The following is a 15,706-nucleotide window of genomic DNA, read 5'->3' on the forward strand; positions in this document are numbered from 1 at the left end:
TCCGGCAGCACTTACCAGCGGGCCCGGTAGCGGAGGTAACGAGGGGGGGTCACGGAGCACATAAGAGCCCAGGGCTACACACTTCCCATGATAAAAACCCCAACGTTCTCGCTTGGACCACATTCTTCAACAACTATATACAGAAGTTATATAATAAAACTTTGCATGACATCATTATATAATAAAAATGCAGCAATCAATCACAATCTTACACATTGTCAGCTCTATATCAGATTGTACATTTCATTGAACATCAATATTACAGACTGCACTTTACTGCTAGCCCACTACTGAGCCTCATAATGGGGTGCCCCAATTTGGTCATAGGTTACCTGGGTTGGAGGGTACCTTACTCTTTGGCTCCGGTGGAGCTGTTCCTCAGCAACTCCCTCTGGGGAGTAATAGGTACAGTCCTGAGGCTCCGCCTCTTCCCTTCTCTTATAGGTTAATGTATGAATATGCGCTAACATGTATAATACACCTGTGCTACTGCATGTGAACAGATTGTTAAGTCAATTCCAATGAGTGACCTAACGGATGTTGCTTTTTCATACATTTAACTTTGTGGTTCGTCGTTAACCATAAGGATAATAACACCCTAAATTAACATAGTTATGTAGATCTGGGCCTTAGTTTCTGCTAATTTATGCTAATTCTCTCACCACTCTACTTGTAAACGCCCAACAGTAGTACAGAGTGTATCCCTACCTCTGTTTAACCATACTGTTTATGCTTCCTTTTCACTGTGCTGCTACAGTACACTTGAAGAAAAGACCTATGGTTTTCTAAACGCCATACACTATAATTTAAACTTTTAAGAACTCTCATTTTGGTACCCTGGGGGTATCACTACCTACAATAAATCCACCGCATTTTAGTTAATCCATAAAGCCCACACCCGATAACATTGTTTATCTTGAAAGCTGACATCCATGAGAGTGTTACATTTGAGAAATGTTTAAGCACAGGAGACACATTCCTTTTTGTCCATATTGACTTATTCTTCTAATTTAGCATTTTGTTCTTCATTCAATTGATATATACTGTACATCGCAATAGGAATGATGAAATACCTCCTGAACATGTGCCAAAACAAATCTGCTTGTCAAACCCTCATGGAAGTGGATGCATGAAAATATTTATCAAAAATATATCTGATCAAAATAGCTGTATTTTTACTATACATTTTAGTTCAATATTCATTTTACAAATGTCAAATAAATATGATCTGCAAGGCTGCAATGATCCCAGTTAATACTGTATTTACCAAACGAAATATATTTGGAAGCAGTATGCACTGAGAAGTTAATGAGAACAAGCTAGGCAATTTCTTACAGTGCAGTCATGTTATCTTTAAAAGTCTTCAATGAAAGAAAAATGTTGAAAACCAGTTCCAGTAGAAAAAATAAAGACACTCAACTGAATGTGAGGCCATGTGCAAACGTGCTTTCCTTATCTCCCTAAAAGTTGTATGTTAAAACAACAATCTCCCCTGAAATTGTATTTTCTATTTTACCTGAACAGGTGGAGGGGGGTCTCCCAGAGCTCATTTGTTTTCCCCTAATATCCGGTTTCCCAGACAGCAAGAGGTTTAATTTGTTATAGTTTCTTTGAGAAAACTAATGACAAACATGTCTGCTGCAGTCACCAATAAACAGTCCTGATGATTTTACGGCTTCCTCTTGGCTCTAGTGGAGAACCCTAAAACCGTTGCCATTTTGTATCCTGCGAGGAGATATTTTGTACCCATGTTGGCACTGTGGGAATGTGGGGCCCCCTGGACATCGTGCCATTGCAAGAAAATGCATTTCAATTGTTAAAATATGCTGACAGTTTCTTTAAACACTCCATACTTTAAATGTGGTTCAGAGAACTAAATTATAAAGATAATGATAGTGATCTTGCAGTTTTTGGTTGGTGGGTGGGTTGATTCATCAGCACACAGGGAGAGAAATAGGTTGGTTTTGGCAAGAAATAATTATTTTACCAGCAGAATCTGCTTACAGTCTGTGTTTGGAGTCTGCCACAAATATGCATTCATTTCCTATATGTCTTATTTCTGTCTCCATAAATCTTTTTTTCAGTGTTGCTGCCTGTTTGGGTCAACCAAGAATTTGAGTTCTTAGCCCATTCCTTTCTGAGACCTTTGACACACATCCTAATACAATGTGTCCCTACAGAAACAAATGAAAAAACAAACAAACACATTTTCAATATCCATACCTTATAAAATATCAGATTATTTTATAAAGGCTCCACTAGAAGACTCATCCCCCGTACAATGTCTAAATTATGTAATCTCCACACTAAGGGATGTTTGTAAATGCAGACAGGAAGTTTAAATTTGGGAAAACATGTACTCACATTACTCTCAGAATTATTTTGAAACATTGGCCCAGATCCAGTGAAGACCCAGAACTAGTCTTCGTCTTTGCCAACATTTTCGGCTTCCCTTCCCACCGCATTACATTTTTTCTCCATATTCAATAAAAATGATGTATGAATGAGTAATGGGCAAAGACACAACTCATTTTCAGGTGGGAATTAGTGAAAGGAAAGCAAAATTACTTTCAAGTTGACGGTTGGTCACAATCTTCTTTCTCCTCACTAAAGAATATGTTGAATTATAATATATAGCGTGGGTCCCCCTGATCCCCTGTTTGTCCCCTAATCTCTCCATAGGAGTTTAGCACAGCAGGGGAACTACAAGTTTCAGCAGCCTCAGGGGCTGCAGGATGCATTGCCAGGCAACCAATAGGGCTGAGAGATATGGCAGTTAGAATTCTGACAGTTGGTATTCTGACAGTTAAGGGGACAGTGAGCTGTAAGCAGGATAGCAAGGGGATAGGTAATGTCCAGGGAGAAGTGCTCCACTGGACTAGGTCAGAACATCTACATAGGTCCCAGCTAGACCCCATCACTAATAGCTTGTGTGCTGTAGGGATGGCCCCTAGACAGGGACGCTTCCCTTAGCAATATAGTGCTAGTCAGCATATATGCTACGGATGCATGTGGTGTGCGCTGCCTGCGTCTGGGACCAGACCAGGCCATCAAATCAGAGACTATCCAAAGGTGGGACCCTCAAACTGGATACCACCCCACGCGGAGGCGGATCTTCGGTGGACAGACTGATCGGTTGTTTGTTAATACCCAGCGGCACCCGGGTGCTGGAGTGCCCGGGCAGGTATATCTATAAGTGAACCAACAATACACAAGGGCAGCGCTGTCACACACTTGGGGTAGGATTGACTCTTGTGGCCTGGACACTGGGACACTGGTGCTCCTGCATTGAATTACTATGGGGGATATTCCACGGGTCTATCTATCTATCTATCTATCTATCTATCTATCTATCTATCTATCTATCTATCTATCTATCTATCTATCTATCTATCTATATACAATAAAACATAACATATAACAATACAATATACTGTATATGTATATATATATACATGTTATGTTTTATTGTTCCTGTTCTAAATTACTGTCCAGTAAATATTGTTACATATACCCTTGTGTGCAATTACTGATTGTATTGTCTTGGGAGGGGCTATCCCACTGTGTGAGGATCCTTCCCAGGTGGAGGCGATGTTAGTATACTCATTACACACCCCAGGCTCTCAGTGGAGGAGGATCAGGCCTCCTGTTTGCCACTCAGGTAATAGCAGCTCACGTGGTCACCCTAGACATGGGGGGGGGATAGTGGGCTACAAATATATACTTGTAACCTTGGCTAGAAAAAAGGCAGAAAGCTGTTTCTGGTAACCACAGAGAAAATTAATTCATACATGATGCATGCTTTCATAATAATGATAATGGATATAATTGGTTAATTGCCATAACACCAGTGAATAAACATTTTAATGTAAACCAGAAAAGAGCAGAATAAAAGTATAATTTAAAGTCAATATATTCACATATATATGGGAGTTCATTCCAGTGTAAATTCTTAAATAGTGTATCTTATGTACGGTACATGTTAAAGGGAATTGTCAATTTAGCAATCATGCAGTATCATCTTAAATGGCCATATTAAAGTGTGTTATAACTGGAGTGGAGGTAGGCATAGTAGGTAAAGCTGCACACCAATTAAATAACAAAAAATACTTGCAATGACCGGTGCTCCTGGTTCAGAGTTATCTGCCTAAAAATTCCAATGTATAGGATAAAAAGTGTTGATCCAGGGCACTTCGTTTTTTCTTAAAGATTTATTGAAGCACAAAAAAACACACAATGTTTCGTCCTTCTATGAGGACTTTTTCAAGTGACTGGCATCTTAATAAAGTCCTCATAACTGGAGTGGAACCTGGATTTGGAACCAAAAATGTTGCTCTCTCAAGTCATCACCTAAGAAAATAAAGCAGCATCGAGTATGGCTTAATTAGCGACACAGGCTCAGAGCCACAAAGGGTCATAAGCGTTTGCATGCCTTCACTGCAATTCATATGCATGGGAGCTGAGCCGTGCTAAAGCTTAGCACCCTTTTGTTAATCTGGACAAATATCCTCAACTCTACTGAACTTTATTACTGAACTTATTGCCTATTATATTAGCTCAAGATGATATCATTATACATGTCAATTTAATATACTTTTCTCAGACTAAACCACATTGCACTTCTCTATCATGCTTTCCCTAAATATTTTCCTGTTCAAATCCATTACACTTCTCTTCAAAGTACTGTAGTTTCTTCTTCCACCATTGTTCCTCTTCCCTCTCTTCTGTTTTATTTCTCCTTCACTCCTTCCCTCTCAACTATTTTGGACTTCTCCCATGCACTTACTGTACGTATACAACCTGTTGAAATGTTTGCACTTACAAATCATCTTCCCACTCTCCTCTTTCTCTTTTTGCTGCTGGTGACATTTCACCCAAGCCTGGGCCTTAGGCTTGGTCACCACTGGCTGCGGGGACAAGAGCCGCCCTTCAATGGGGCCAGGCCTGCTGATGCTGGGCGTGGCCAGTTTTTCAGGCAGACAGGAAAAAGGTGAGTAGAACTAGCGACAAAGTGCTAGGCCACGCCCCCGGTAGATCAGCCAATGAGGGTGAACCTGCCGGGGGACATCATGGCCGCGCCACCATTACCCCACCCCCCCATCCCTGTTTTTTCCCCTGCAGCTCACTGCGGACCGGGGAACTCAGCTGCAAGCGCCACCAGTCTGGCAGATGCGCGTGCAGCACAGACAGCTGGGCCGTAGCCTTATACTTGCTCCAACCCTCACCCTCTTCCTCAGCGTTTTTACCTCAGCATGCCAACCTCGCCAACTTTCTCTATTCCTTGCCATTCTAATTCCTCTTTACCTTTCTCCTGTACTGTTTAAAATGTTCACTCTCTTCCTAATAAGCTCCTGGCTGGGTATGCTTTTTTTCTGCTCCAGCTCTCTGAAACAACTTGTTTTAACAAAAACCTGGATTTCTCAATCTTAAGGTGAACTAGAGGCTATTTCCAATTATGACCTTTCTTTCCCTCACACCACCTGTACTGTTGATCAGCATCAAGGCTGCTGGCAACTTTCGCGGGGCCCAGGACTAGAGATTCTATCCTCTATTTACTGTAGGGTGGTCCACAGTGCCATGACTCTTGGCATAGTACAAAAATAAAGCATGCCAGGAATTTGGCAGAAATAAGTATACACTGTTAGAAAAAAAAACTACAGGGGTATGTGTAATTTTGTCTATTATGTTATTTAAATACATGAAAGTGTTCAGCTGCTACAGTACGTCAAATTCTAATAGGGAAATGCTGCCTAGTTTTCTATTTATCATGTATAGTTTTATTCATCATAAATAAAATAATGAAAAAGATTTAAGAGACAAAACAATATTTTTTTTAAATACCCTCTGATTACAAACTTTTTTTTTTTTAGTTAATTTGCTTAAGATGTCCAACAGAGAAGTTAAGTGGAGATCTTTTTTAGTACTGTGCCATATTACCATTACTTGCCTAAGGCTATTTTTTCCACTACTATGTCCCCAGGGATTCTTGAATTTTGCAAGCTTTACACCTAATCATCAGCAGAAAATAATGTACTGTAACGTGTACATTATAACAAAATCCAAAGGAAAATAGACTAGCAACTAATAATGGCTGAATTTTTCTCCACTTACGCTAGAATTGACTAACTGCTGATGCAAAATAAAACATCCCATATTACAGCTTAGTGAATCTCCCACTTAATATTTTAAAGCCGGGATCTTGTAGCATTACCATTTTTGTCTCTCTCCAGGATCATAATAGTTGAATAGAGAACAAGCGCTCACAGAATCATGTAAAAGAAATTTAATCTGCTTGACGTTTCAGTCCAAGCACAGACCTCTGTCAATAAGAGAGGTCCGTGTGTGTACTAAAACGTTGATCTAAAAACTTGAACTTTTTTTTCACAAGAGCATGTGAGTGCCAGTTTTCTATTTTACTATTATAGATATTGCAATACTAACCTGCTGCGTACCTGTGACAGATATAAAGTTAAAATTGTGAGTTCTCTTTTTTTGGACTGTTCCTCTCCAGGACCAGACAGAGACTTTTTCTCATTAATGTATCCTCCTCCAAAAATAATGGCTTCTACATATATGCAGTATATAGCAATTAGTCTGGCCATGGGAATCCGCGGTCTGGCAATGGTCAGGGAGCTTTCAACTGCAATTGTCTTGCTGAATACGGCTAAACAAACCTTATTGCATCTGTACATAGGCAATATAAGTAAAACCAGCATGGAGTAGGTGATATAATTGTTATTTTGACACATTTTCAATATTATATGTAGCGCACTTTCCCCACCCCCTGTGAGATATGGCGGCTACGGTGTATGTGGTGCATCACTTGCGGCTGACAGGAGGCCTGAAACTCCGCTGATGGGAGCCTGGGGTGTACCTGATCCGTTTGATGACAGCGCCTCCACCTGTGCGGGATCCTAGCAATGTGGGATAACCCCGTGCAGGACAATATAATAAACACACACCAGTATAATATAACAGGTTTTACTGCACAGAATATAATACTAATGACACTACAGAAACACTCAGGACTCACAGGGCTGTAACCCCTCACCATGTCTCCCCAACACTGTGTCCACACCCCTGTAGGGTTTGCCCCACTGTACGGAGGTGCCCCTGGGCACCCAACCACCCTGGGGTCCACAGAGTCAAATACCACCCAAGTGTGTGAGACAGCACTGCCCCACAACCCGTGTATTGTTGGTGCACTTGATGAGGTAGGTACCTGTCGGGTGTGTCCACACCCAGGTGCAATCACTGCGAATGCGTGATCTTTTCTAATGGCCACCGCAATGGGGAACCTATCAGCGCATGCGCAAACCGTCTGCACATGAGCACTCATACTGAACATGCACATGGGAAACGCCGTGGATCTCCGGCGACCCAGTCGCCCCTGCCTCAACCACCCTGCACCTCCCTGCCTACGGTGGTCTAACCGCAGCCTCCGGCAGCACCCGCGGAGGTAAAGGGGATTGTGAGGGGGACCTCCCTACACATATTAACCCCTTTGTAGCCCAAGTTGTGAACTAATCATGATTATTAATTTTTCAAATAATATTTTCATAATAAGAACCATGCAATGTGTTAAATATGTTTGCTTAAATGGACTTTCAGTTGCTGTTGTTTAATCACATGTAAGTAAGCATAAAGTCAACCCCCCTGCGCCTCACAGTTATCAAGTCCCTGTGGCTCTTCCTCTTCCTCGTTTGACTGTTAACAGCTCTTCATAGTCTTGTGCTATGATAGCAAGAGTTGTTTGGCATTCATTAATGTTTTTGAATGTGAAAATAATGATGTGCCTTTTACAGATAACTTAATAGTAGTCTTAGCAGCAGTAAAAGGCAGAGCAGCAGGTGACCGTGGTTGCTATGGGGCTGGCTTTTCCCTAGAACTGATAGTTCAATTAACATTCTCAATAATATGCTTCCCCACATTAGCAATTTTATTTTCAGAAGTATTACTAGTTCTGTTTTTAAAGCATTTATTCTGATTGGCTGACAAAACCAGGCAGTAGATATATCATCCGAGTGGCCAGAAGACCAGCCAGTATAGGAAAGTTTTAAAAGCTAACTAAAAACAGATACCAAATCAGTGCACCTGTAACTGAAAATAAAGTGCCCTAAAAGAGGAGGTGGAGCTTTAAAGAAAAACCAGTGAGGCATACAGAGCAGAGCACCCTGCTTAAGGCCCACTGGGAGGTGAATACAGGTACCTACCCAGTGGCCACAGAGTAGGTAAACTCTACTCGTGTTTGGGAGCACATCAGCACCGGGAACAGAGCCTCACAGTTAAGTGAGGCCAAACACTGCTTCCTGGACTTATACTGTATATAGCTAGCTTGGCTAAGGCCAAGAGTCGTTTGACGAGGATGTTCCTGACCCTGCTCGCCCCAAAATAGAAGTATGTGGGGAGAAATACAGCCAGAACTGCAGAAGGAGGCCCCTCAAGAGTAACAAGAGGGGCTGCAGTCTGGCACATATAAAATAAATATGAAACACTGATTCCTGCTCAACACAAAAGGGTCAAGTGGTACTAGTCAGTGAAGTGAGCAGGGTGCTCTTCCATGCTCAGTGCACCTTGGAGGGTTCTCCAACTCAGATCCCAAGGGGGTTCTCGGTCTCATTTGGTGGTAGTACCCACTTCCAGATAGTAGTGGGCAGGCGATAAGGGGTGAGGTAGTGCACTAAATAGAGCAAGAGAGAGTACAGCCCCTTCCTTTGCATGTCGCGAAAGGATGCTGAAGTTATGTCACCCAGACAGCTTAGACTGGGGACAGTCTGAAAAGTTTGGCAGGTTTAATTGGCCCACACATAAAGCCTGAGGCAGGGGGTTGGATGGTGGAATCTGTTCTTTGGTCTCCAATATGCCCTTCCGGAAGGTGCGTGAGTCAGGGGACATGGCATCATTGATCTCCTGGAGCAAACGGCGCTGGACTTAGGGGGTAGACAGGCCCATCCAATGTGTGTGGGAACCCCTGCCTCCACCCTGTCTGACCATTTGTAGTCCATGAGATCCCGAAATTGGGTCGTTCATGCCTGGCACAAGCAGCGAGAGACACTGGATGACTCCAACATCTGATCACCTACTGCTGGATTATTGTGAGGATCCATGAGGCGACGCGCGGTCGGCGCACGCAAAACTTACTCTCCATACATCCAGATACCAGCATTTAATATATAAATATATATATATATATATATATATATATATATATATATATATATATATATATATATAAAATATATATATATATCTCCTTCCCTCAAATTTGTATTTCACTGCTTCAAAGTGGCAGGAAGGTGGCAACGGTTGTTAAGGAAGATGTACTGTGAAGGTGGCAACTGGTGTTAATATAGTGGGACTTGTGCTGGTAGGTTTAACCATACTATTAAAGCCTCAACAATATACATGGCTAAAGTGGGAATGGTACTTGCAAATGAAGCCAGCATGGCAAGTAAGGCCGCGCTTATAGTGCCGGTGATGCGACGTCGCCTGAAAACAAATGCATTATTGCCGCCGCGTGCGCTTATAGTAAGCGCGACGACAACAATGTGACGGAGCGCCGTCGCCGTCGAGAAAACTGGTAGCCGGCAAAATTAGATTTTTCAAGAGCTGTCGCCTCATGTGACGGCCCTTGAACCAATCAAATGGCCGGAAACCCGCGACGCTGTCGCCTGGCGAAATATAACTGTCGTCGTCGCCATCGACGGCACTATCGGCGCGGCCTAAGGCATCAACCCACAAAAATGGAATACACCAAAAACAATCGCCCTCATTCTCAAGAGGCTGGAATGTCCCTGCGCTTGACAGCATTCGGCATGAAGGCAGAGGGTGCTAAAAATCACCAGAGGTTAAAGAAAAGCTATCCTTCAACCCTAAATGTGGCTACCTACATCTCTCCAGTGAAGCAGCACTTCAGGAACTAGAGGAACTTAAAAAGATTAAATGGGATATTGTGGGCTTTAGTGAAGTTAAAAGAAAAGATCAAGGTTTCATCAAAATCAGACACCTATTCTATTACAGTGGTACAGATAATGGAAGAATCAGTGGATTCATGGTTAACAAGAGATGGAGAAACAACATAATGGAATTTGATTATATGAAAACTCATCAGAATGAGCAGCCAGAATTGACAAAAAAAATACAGGCTTCAAATAATCTAAGTGTATGCTTCAACATCAGTCACACAGACAATAGAGTGGACGTCTTCTACCATGAAATCAACTAAAATTGTAACCTCAATATCTTTATGGGAGATTTCAATGCAAAGATAATAATAATAATAACATGTTCTTGTATAGCACTGCTAATTTTACATAGCGCTTTACAGAGACATTCTGCAGACACAGTCCCTGCCCCGTGGAGCTTACAATCTATGTTTTTGGTGCCTGGGGCACAGGGAGATAAAATGACTTGTCCAAGGTCACAAGGAGTCACCACGGTGAATTGAACCAGGCTCCCCTGCTTCAAACTCTCAGTGCCAGTCAGTGTCTTTACTCACTGAGCCACTCCCTCTCCCAGGTTGGTGCCCATGAGAAAGATGAAACATCAGTTGGTAAGTATGGTTATGGTAACAGGAATGAACGTGGGGACAGATTGGTTGAATTTGCAGAATGTGAAAACTTCTACATCAATAATTAATTCTTTAAAAAGAATCCAAATAGAAAAGGAACATGGAATGGAACCTACTGAGTCAAGAATTTCAAGTGAAATTGACTATAACCTAACTAACAAAAACACGTGACTGATGACTGCACAGTCCATAACCATTTTGACACAATGAGTGAATACCGATTGGTTCACTGCAGATTACATCTAAGTGCAAAATTGAAAAGAAGATAACTGATTAAAAAGAAGACAAAAAAAATCAACATCAATATCCTCAAGAATAATAACAGACAATTTCAACTAGAACTTAAATGCAAGGGGACACTTTAAAAAATGATTATGAAGAACACATGAAGATTGGAGTTGAAAGCACAGAAAAAAATGAAGGAATTGCTGACAAAAGACAGGAAAAGAAAATATCCGATGGGACAAAATAATTTATGAGGCGATGACAAGAAATTGAGCAATCTCAAAATGCTAGAATAAGAATTGAATATGGAAGCTGTGCAAGACAATCAGCAAACATATAAATGAATATTAAGCAAACCTTAATAATCATTTCCAAGGTGTTCATTTATATGGGTACTACCTATCCTGGAGGAGAACCAACTAGATAGCAGGAACTGTCCCATAAATCCCATTAATTGAAAATCATTACACCTAAGGTTTCTAATATCATTCCAACATACTGCTATACTAATCCAAATAATTTGGATATATACTTACCATAGGTTAGCAATCATGTGTCGCCTCCAATATGGGGCATTTTAATCACACGATATAACATTTTTACTAAGCGTCATTAATGATTAATAAAACTTTATTGTTTTCCTTACTTTATTGTTTTCTTTATTGTTAGTGGTACATAAGAGATATACTATATATTCTCTTCATAGGAATATTTGTATTCCTTGATTAATAAATCCACTATATATTATACTGTACCTATGTACTTTGAGTGCAAACTATAGGGGTTCTTGTGTGAGGATAACAAAGAAGTATACTTGTACCAGATAAACTGAGGCTTCATATATTTTCAGATAATGAAGAAACAATTGTCTTTGCACTACAACTTGGAGACTTTCAACACATTCCTTGTTTTGTACACACTATCAATTTGATGATACAACATTTTCTGAAACATGATAAGTCAGTATAGGAGATGCTGGCTGTCAAACGAGAAATCTCTGGCTATTTTTCGCATTTGGCAACAGTAAGTAGAACACTGTAATAGCTGCAAGAAAAGTATAATCTGCCAGATCAACTGATGCAAGAGACTATAACAATATTGAACTCCCCCTTCTGTTTGCATCACCGATTTCCGGGGCAACAAAAGGTAATCACCAGCTACACAGCTGTCAGGATCACTGCTAGAGTCCATCCCCCTGACGCGTCACGCAGCAATGCCGGCGGTGCGCGCAGACCCCTGTCTGCGCAGGCGTGCTAAACCAACAGTGCCCCCATGGAGGCACGCTCTCGTCACGTCACTGCAGGCACCAACTCCCGCTGGCGACGCACTTGCCGCACACCGCATTCCCCCTGCACTCACATGTCGTGCGACAGCTAATCTCAAAACACACATCAGCTGTGTCTCACCTGCAACCAATCCTGCTTCCTCCTATTAGCTTACAATCTAGGTCTGATGTCATCTTTCTGCTACCGCCTGATTTGTTCCCTCTCCTTTATAAACCCTGTCAGTTCCTGTACAACTTGCTGAGCATAAACTGTTGCTTATGTACTGTGCTCGCTGCTTCCTGTATTTTGCCTGTTCCTGTGCCTTGCCAGACCCGTGTTGTGACCCCTGCTCGTACCTGGACCTGTTTCTTCTGTACCCCTGGACTTCGGCTTGTTATTGGACCCCCACTCTCTCCTCTCCTCGACCACAGCTTATGGATACTGACTACTCTCCTCTCTCCAACCCCGGACCATGGCAAGTACCACGACATACCCAAACTCTCCTACCCTGACCCGGCTACATGACTCTGACTCTGCTCTCTGGACCTGGTCCCGTGGTTGTAGGGTGGCGGTTGCATACATCCCCACCTCAGCCCCGCGGTCTAGTCCTGTTTGTGGTGAGCACATGTGGCAACAGCATCATATGATATATGGAAAGGAGAGACTTATGCACTCCAGCTCACTGGAAAATACTGTACTTGCAGTTTTGTGTGAACTACTTAAACTGCAGTATTTAAAATAGCAACATTGGAAGTGAGTTCAGAAAGTGCTAGCCTGACTCAGGTCACACGACTCATGAAACTTGCTGAAAAGCAGCTGAAGAAACAGAAAGACTATGTAAAAATGACGGTTTTAGATACCATAACAATGCTTATCATCTAATGTCTGTGTTTCAAGAGGTGAACCCTACATTTTGGCAACCATGCTTTACCCTCACTTCAAGCCAAACTTGTACTTTTTCCTTCTACCAGGCACAGATGTAAACACCTGCAAAGAGTTATTTGTGTTCACGGTGTTCGCTCAAAGCCACATATACCTCGTCCTATTGCTTCTCCTGATACTGCTGTGTCTTCTGTTGTAAGTATTACATTAGTGGCAATTGGTAAGAACAAAAACAGAAATATAAGGCTGGTGTAACACAGCAGTCAGATTGGGAGGAAGTAAAAGAAATCTGGTCAGGTTTAAGTGACGTGCCCCAAAATGCTGCTGCTACGACTAAAACAGTTTCTAGAATTTTGGAAGATGATTTTATTGTAAACACAGTAGCTAGTCCATTTCTATACTGTGAGAAAATAAAAAAAATGTGTGTTAAAAATTCTCCCAAACTCCATAAACAAACTGGCTATGGCCTACTTATCTGTCCTCACTCCTGTGTAACTCTGAAGAAGTATTTAGCACCACTGGCAACCATGTAAGTAATCATCACAGGTAGCTAAAAAATGTCAAGAAGCTGGTATTCATCAAAATCAACGACAGCACGTTTGATGAATACTGTTACATCAAATTTAAAAGGCTAAATTAGTTGTTGGTTCCAGGGGGCATGAGCTTATATTTAGTACCTGTTACAATGCTGACAGCAGTAAACATGAGGAAGAGGAACCATTATTCATTCGTAATCCATAATCCTTGTTGCTGATTGGCACCAATCTAATAATAGGTACACATACCCTTTGACTTGTGAAGTTGGAATGTGAGTGGGAATACATCCAGATAGTACAAGACAGTAAAAATAAATGTCTGTTGGTGGTGTCAGTGGTAAGGAACATTTTGGCAGGGTCTAAACAAACCATCACTCATGCATGGTAGCCAGGAAAAGACATTACATCCATATGGGAACAGTGCTTGGCTTGTTCTGAAGGAATATCCTAACAGTTTCACCTGTGACACAAGGCTTGAGGGGGGAAGGCCCAGTGATAGACTCATTTTTATCCAGTGATATACTGTAGTGAACTGGACTCACTATAATTTGGATTGCCTCCTCCTTAGTGCAGAAGGGGAGAGTACCTGTGCTGCTTCCGTATTGGGTAACTCGCAGACCATGCCTCAGCCTTACTCCTGCCACTCAAGGAGGTTGCATGAGGGGGAGGGGGGCTAAACCCACAGGATAGCCTAACACTGCCTGTAGCTACTAGGACTTAAGTGACAGGAGGCAGAAAGTATAGTCTGGACCAGCCATGGCTACACTTACACTGGGGTCTAGTAAGACAATACTTGCTGCAATAAAAAGCAAGTGCTACAAAGTGAACAGCATCCTTTATGCACTCTCTCTCTCCAACATACCCTGTAACATTTGAATTGTCCTTGAGAAAGAGCGAACTTAGTATCCGTTTTATGTAGCTTTAATAAATTGTTTTTACCCTACCTGGTGAGTCTGTCATCTACTGGAGCAGCGCTGATATCGATCATCCTCATCTTTATGAATCAAATATATTAATATTCCTATCTTCATTTTTGCTAGATTGGAAAAGGGCATAAATACTTACATGGGAACCAAACTATAGCTCCAAATATCATGACATTAGAATTTATTGCATCAAATTCACATCTACTCCATTAAAAACCAGAACCATAATCTTTTGATGAATTTTGGCAAAAAACAAAACACAAAGAAAGTTCAAACCAAAAGCCGGGCATGGAACAGGCACGACACGTCCACATTTCTAGTTTAAATACTGCAGGGTTTAACTAAAATGACTTTCTAGTACAGTACCAACATTTCAACCTTTTAAATGACTGAGATATGAGAAAGACATAGATGAAAACCTATTAATATAAGAAATGACAGCAAAGATTATGCTTTAAGAAAACAACATCTATCACATACACCGTTGTGTATGATTACTCAAATGTAAAATATAAGCAAAGTACTGTAACCAAATCTTACTTAGCTGGGCTGGCCTGTTTTTGCTCATGCCTTTTTCCTATTCTACATAGTCTACATGTGTACAGTAGATTTACCTTACATTCCTTCCTGTCAACACTTAACCTATTTTAGAATATCACTCGACCTCTATCTGCTCTCCTAAGAAACTTCTTGTTTTAAAGAGATCTGTCATAATATCCTGTTCTAAATTTAGTCGCGTGAAGTCCACATCCTAACTAAACTGCCAAGGTAGAATGCTGATTTGATGTTGTTATTATTATTAAATCTTGTACTGTATGTATATTTTTTTTTATATAGCGCCAACAGTGTATGCAGAGCTGAATAAAGTAGATAATACAGGGAATTACAGTATAATACAAGTGTGGCAAACATAAAATTGGAATGAAAATAAATGAGGAAAGAAAATCCCTGTGCCATAGAATTTACAATCTAAGCAGAAAGTTAGGAGATTTAAGGAGAAACCAAATTATTTGATTGCCTTTAAAATAATCTATAACTTTGCTAACATTGTAGATCTGAACACATGTAGGAACAATAAGCTAATAGCTATTCAGATATTAAACATATACTGATATTATTTTGGGCCAAACGATACTAAATGATACAGATAAATGTGAATAAATCAATTAGATGAATGATTTCTTATAAGTGATGCAACTATCGGAAGATGAATATGCACTGATAATATATGTGTATATATATATATATAAATATATATTTTTTTTTTTTTTTGCAGCGCACTTTCCCCCACCCCCTGGGAGA

The 15,706-nt window shown here is 41.0% G+C and overlaps 1 long non-coding RNA gene across 1 annotated transcript; it reads left to right on the top strand.

Annotated features, from left to right (window-relative positions):
* The first annotated feature begins 2,825 nt into the window (after window positions 1-2,825).
* Window positions 2,826-5,745, top strand: LOC142488780 (uncharacterized). The gene is made up of 3 exons (XR_012799654.1): window positions 2,826-3,239; window positions 4,880-4,990; window positions 5,122-5,745. It is a non-coding gene; the product is annotated as an uncharacterized LOC142488780 (long non-coding RNA).
* Window positions 5,746-15,706: the final 9,961 nt, after the last annotated feature.

The sequence above is a fragment of the Ascaphus truei genome, chromosome 2 (genome assembly GCF_040206685.1).
Source record: "Ascaphus truei isolate aAscTru1 chromosome 2, aAscTru1.hap1, whole genome shotgun sequence".
Lineage (NCBI taxonomy): Eukaryota > Metazoa > Chordata > Amphibia > Anura > Ascaphidae > Ascaphus > Ascaphus truei.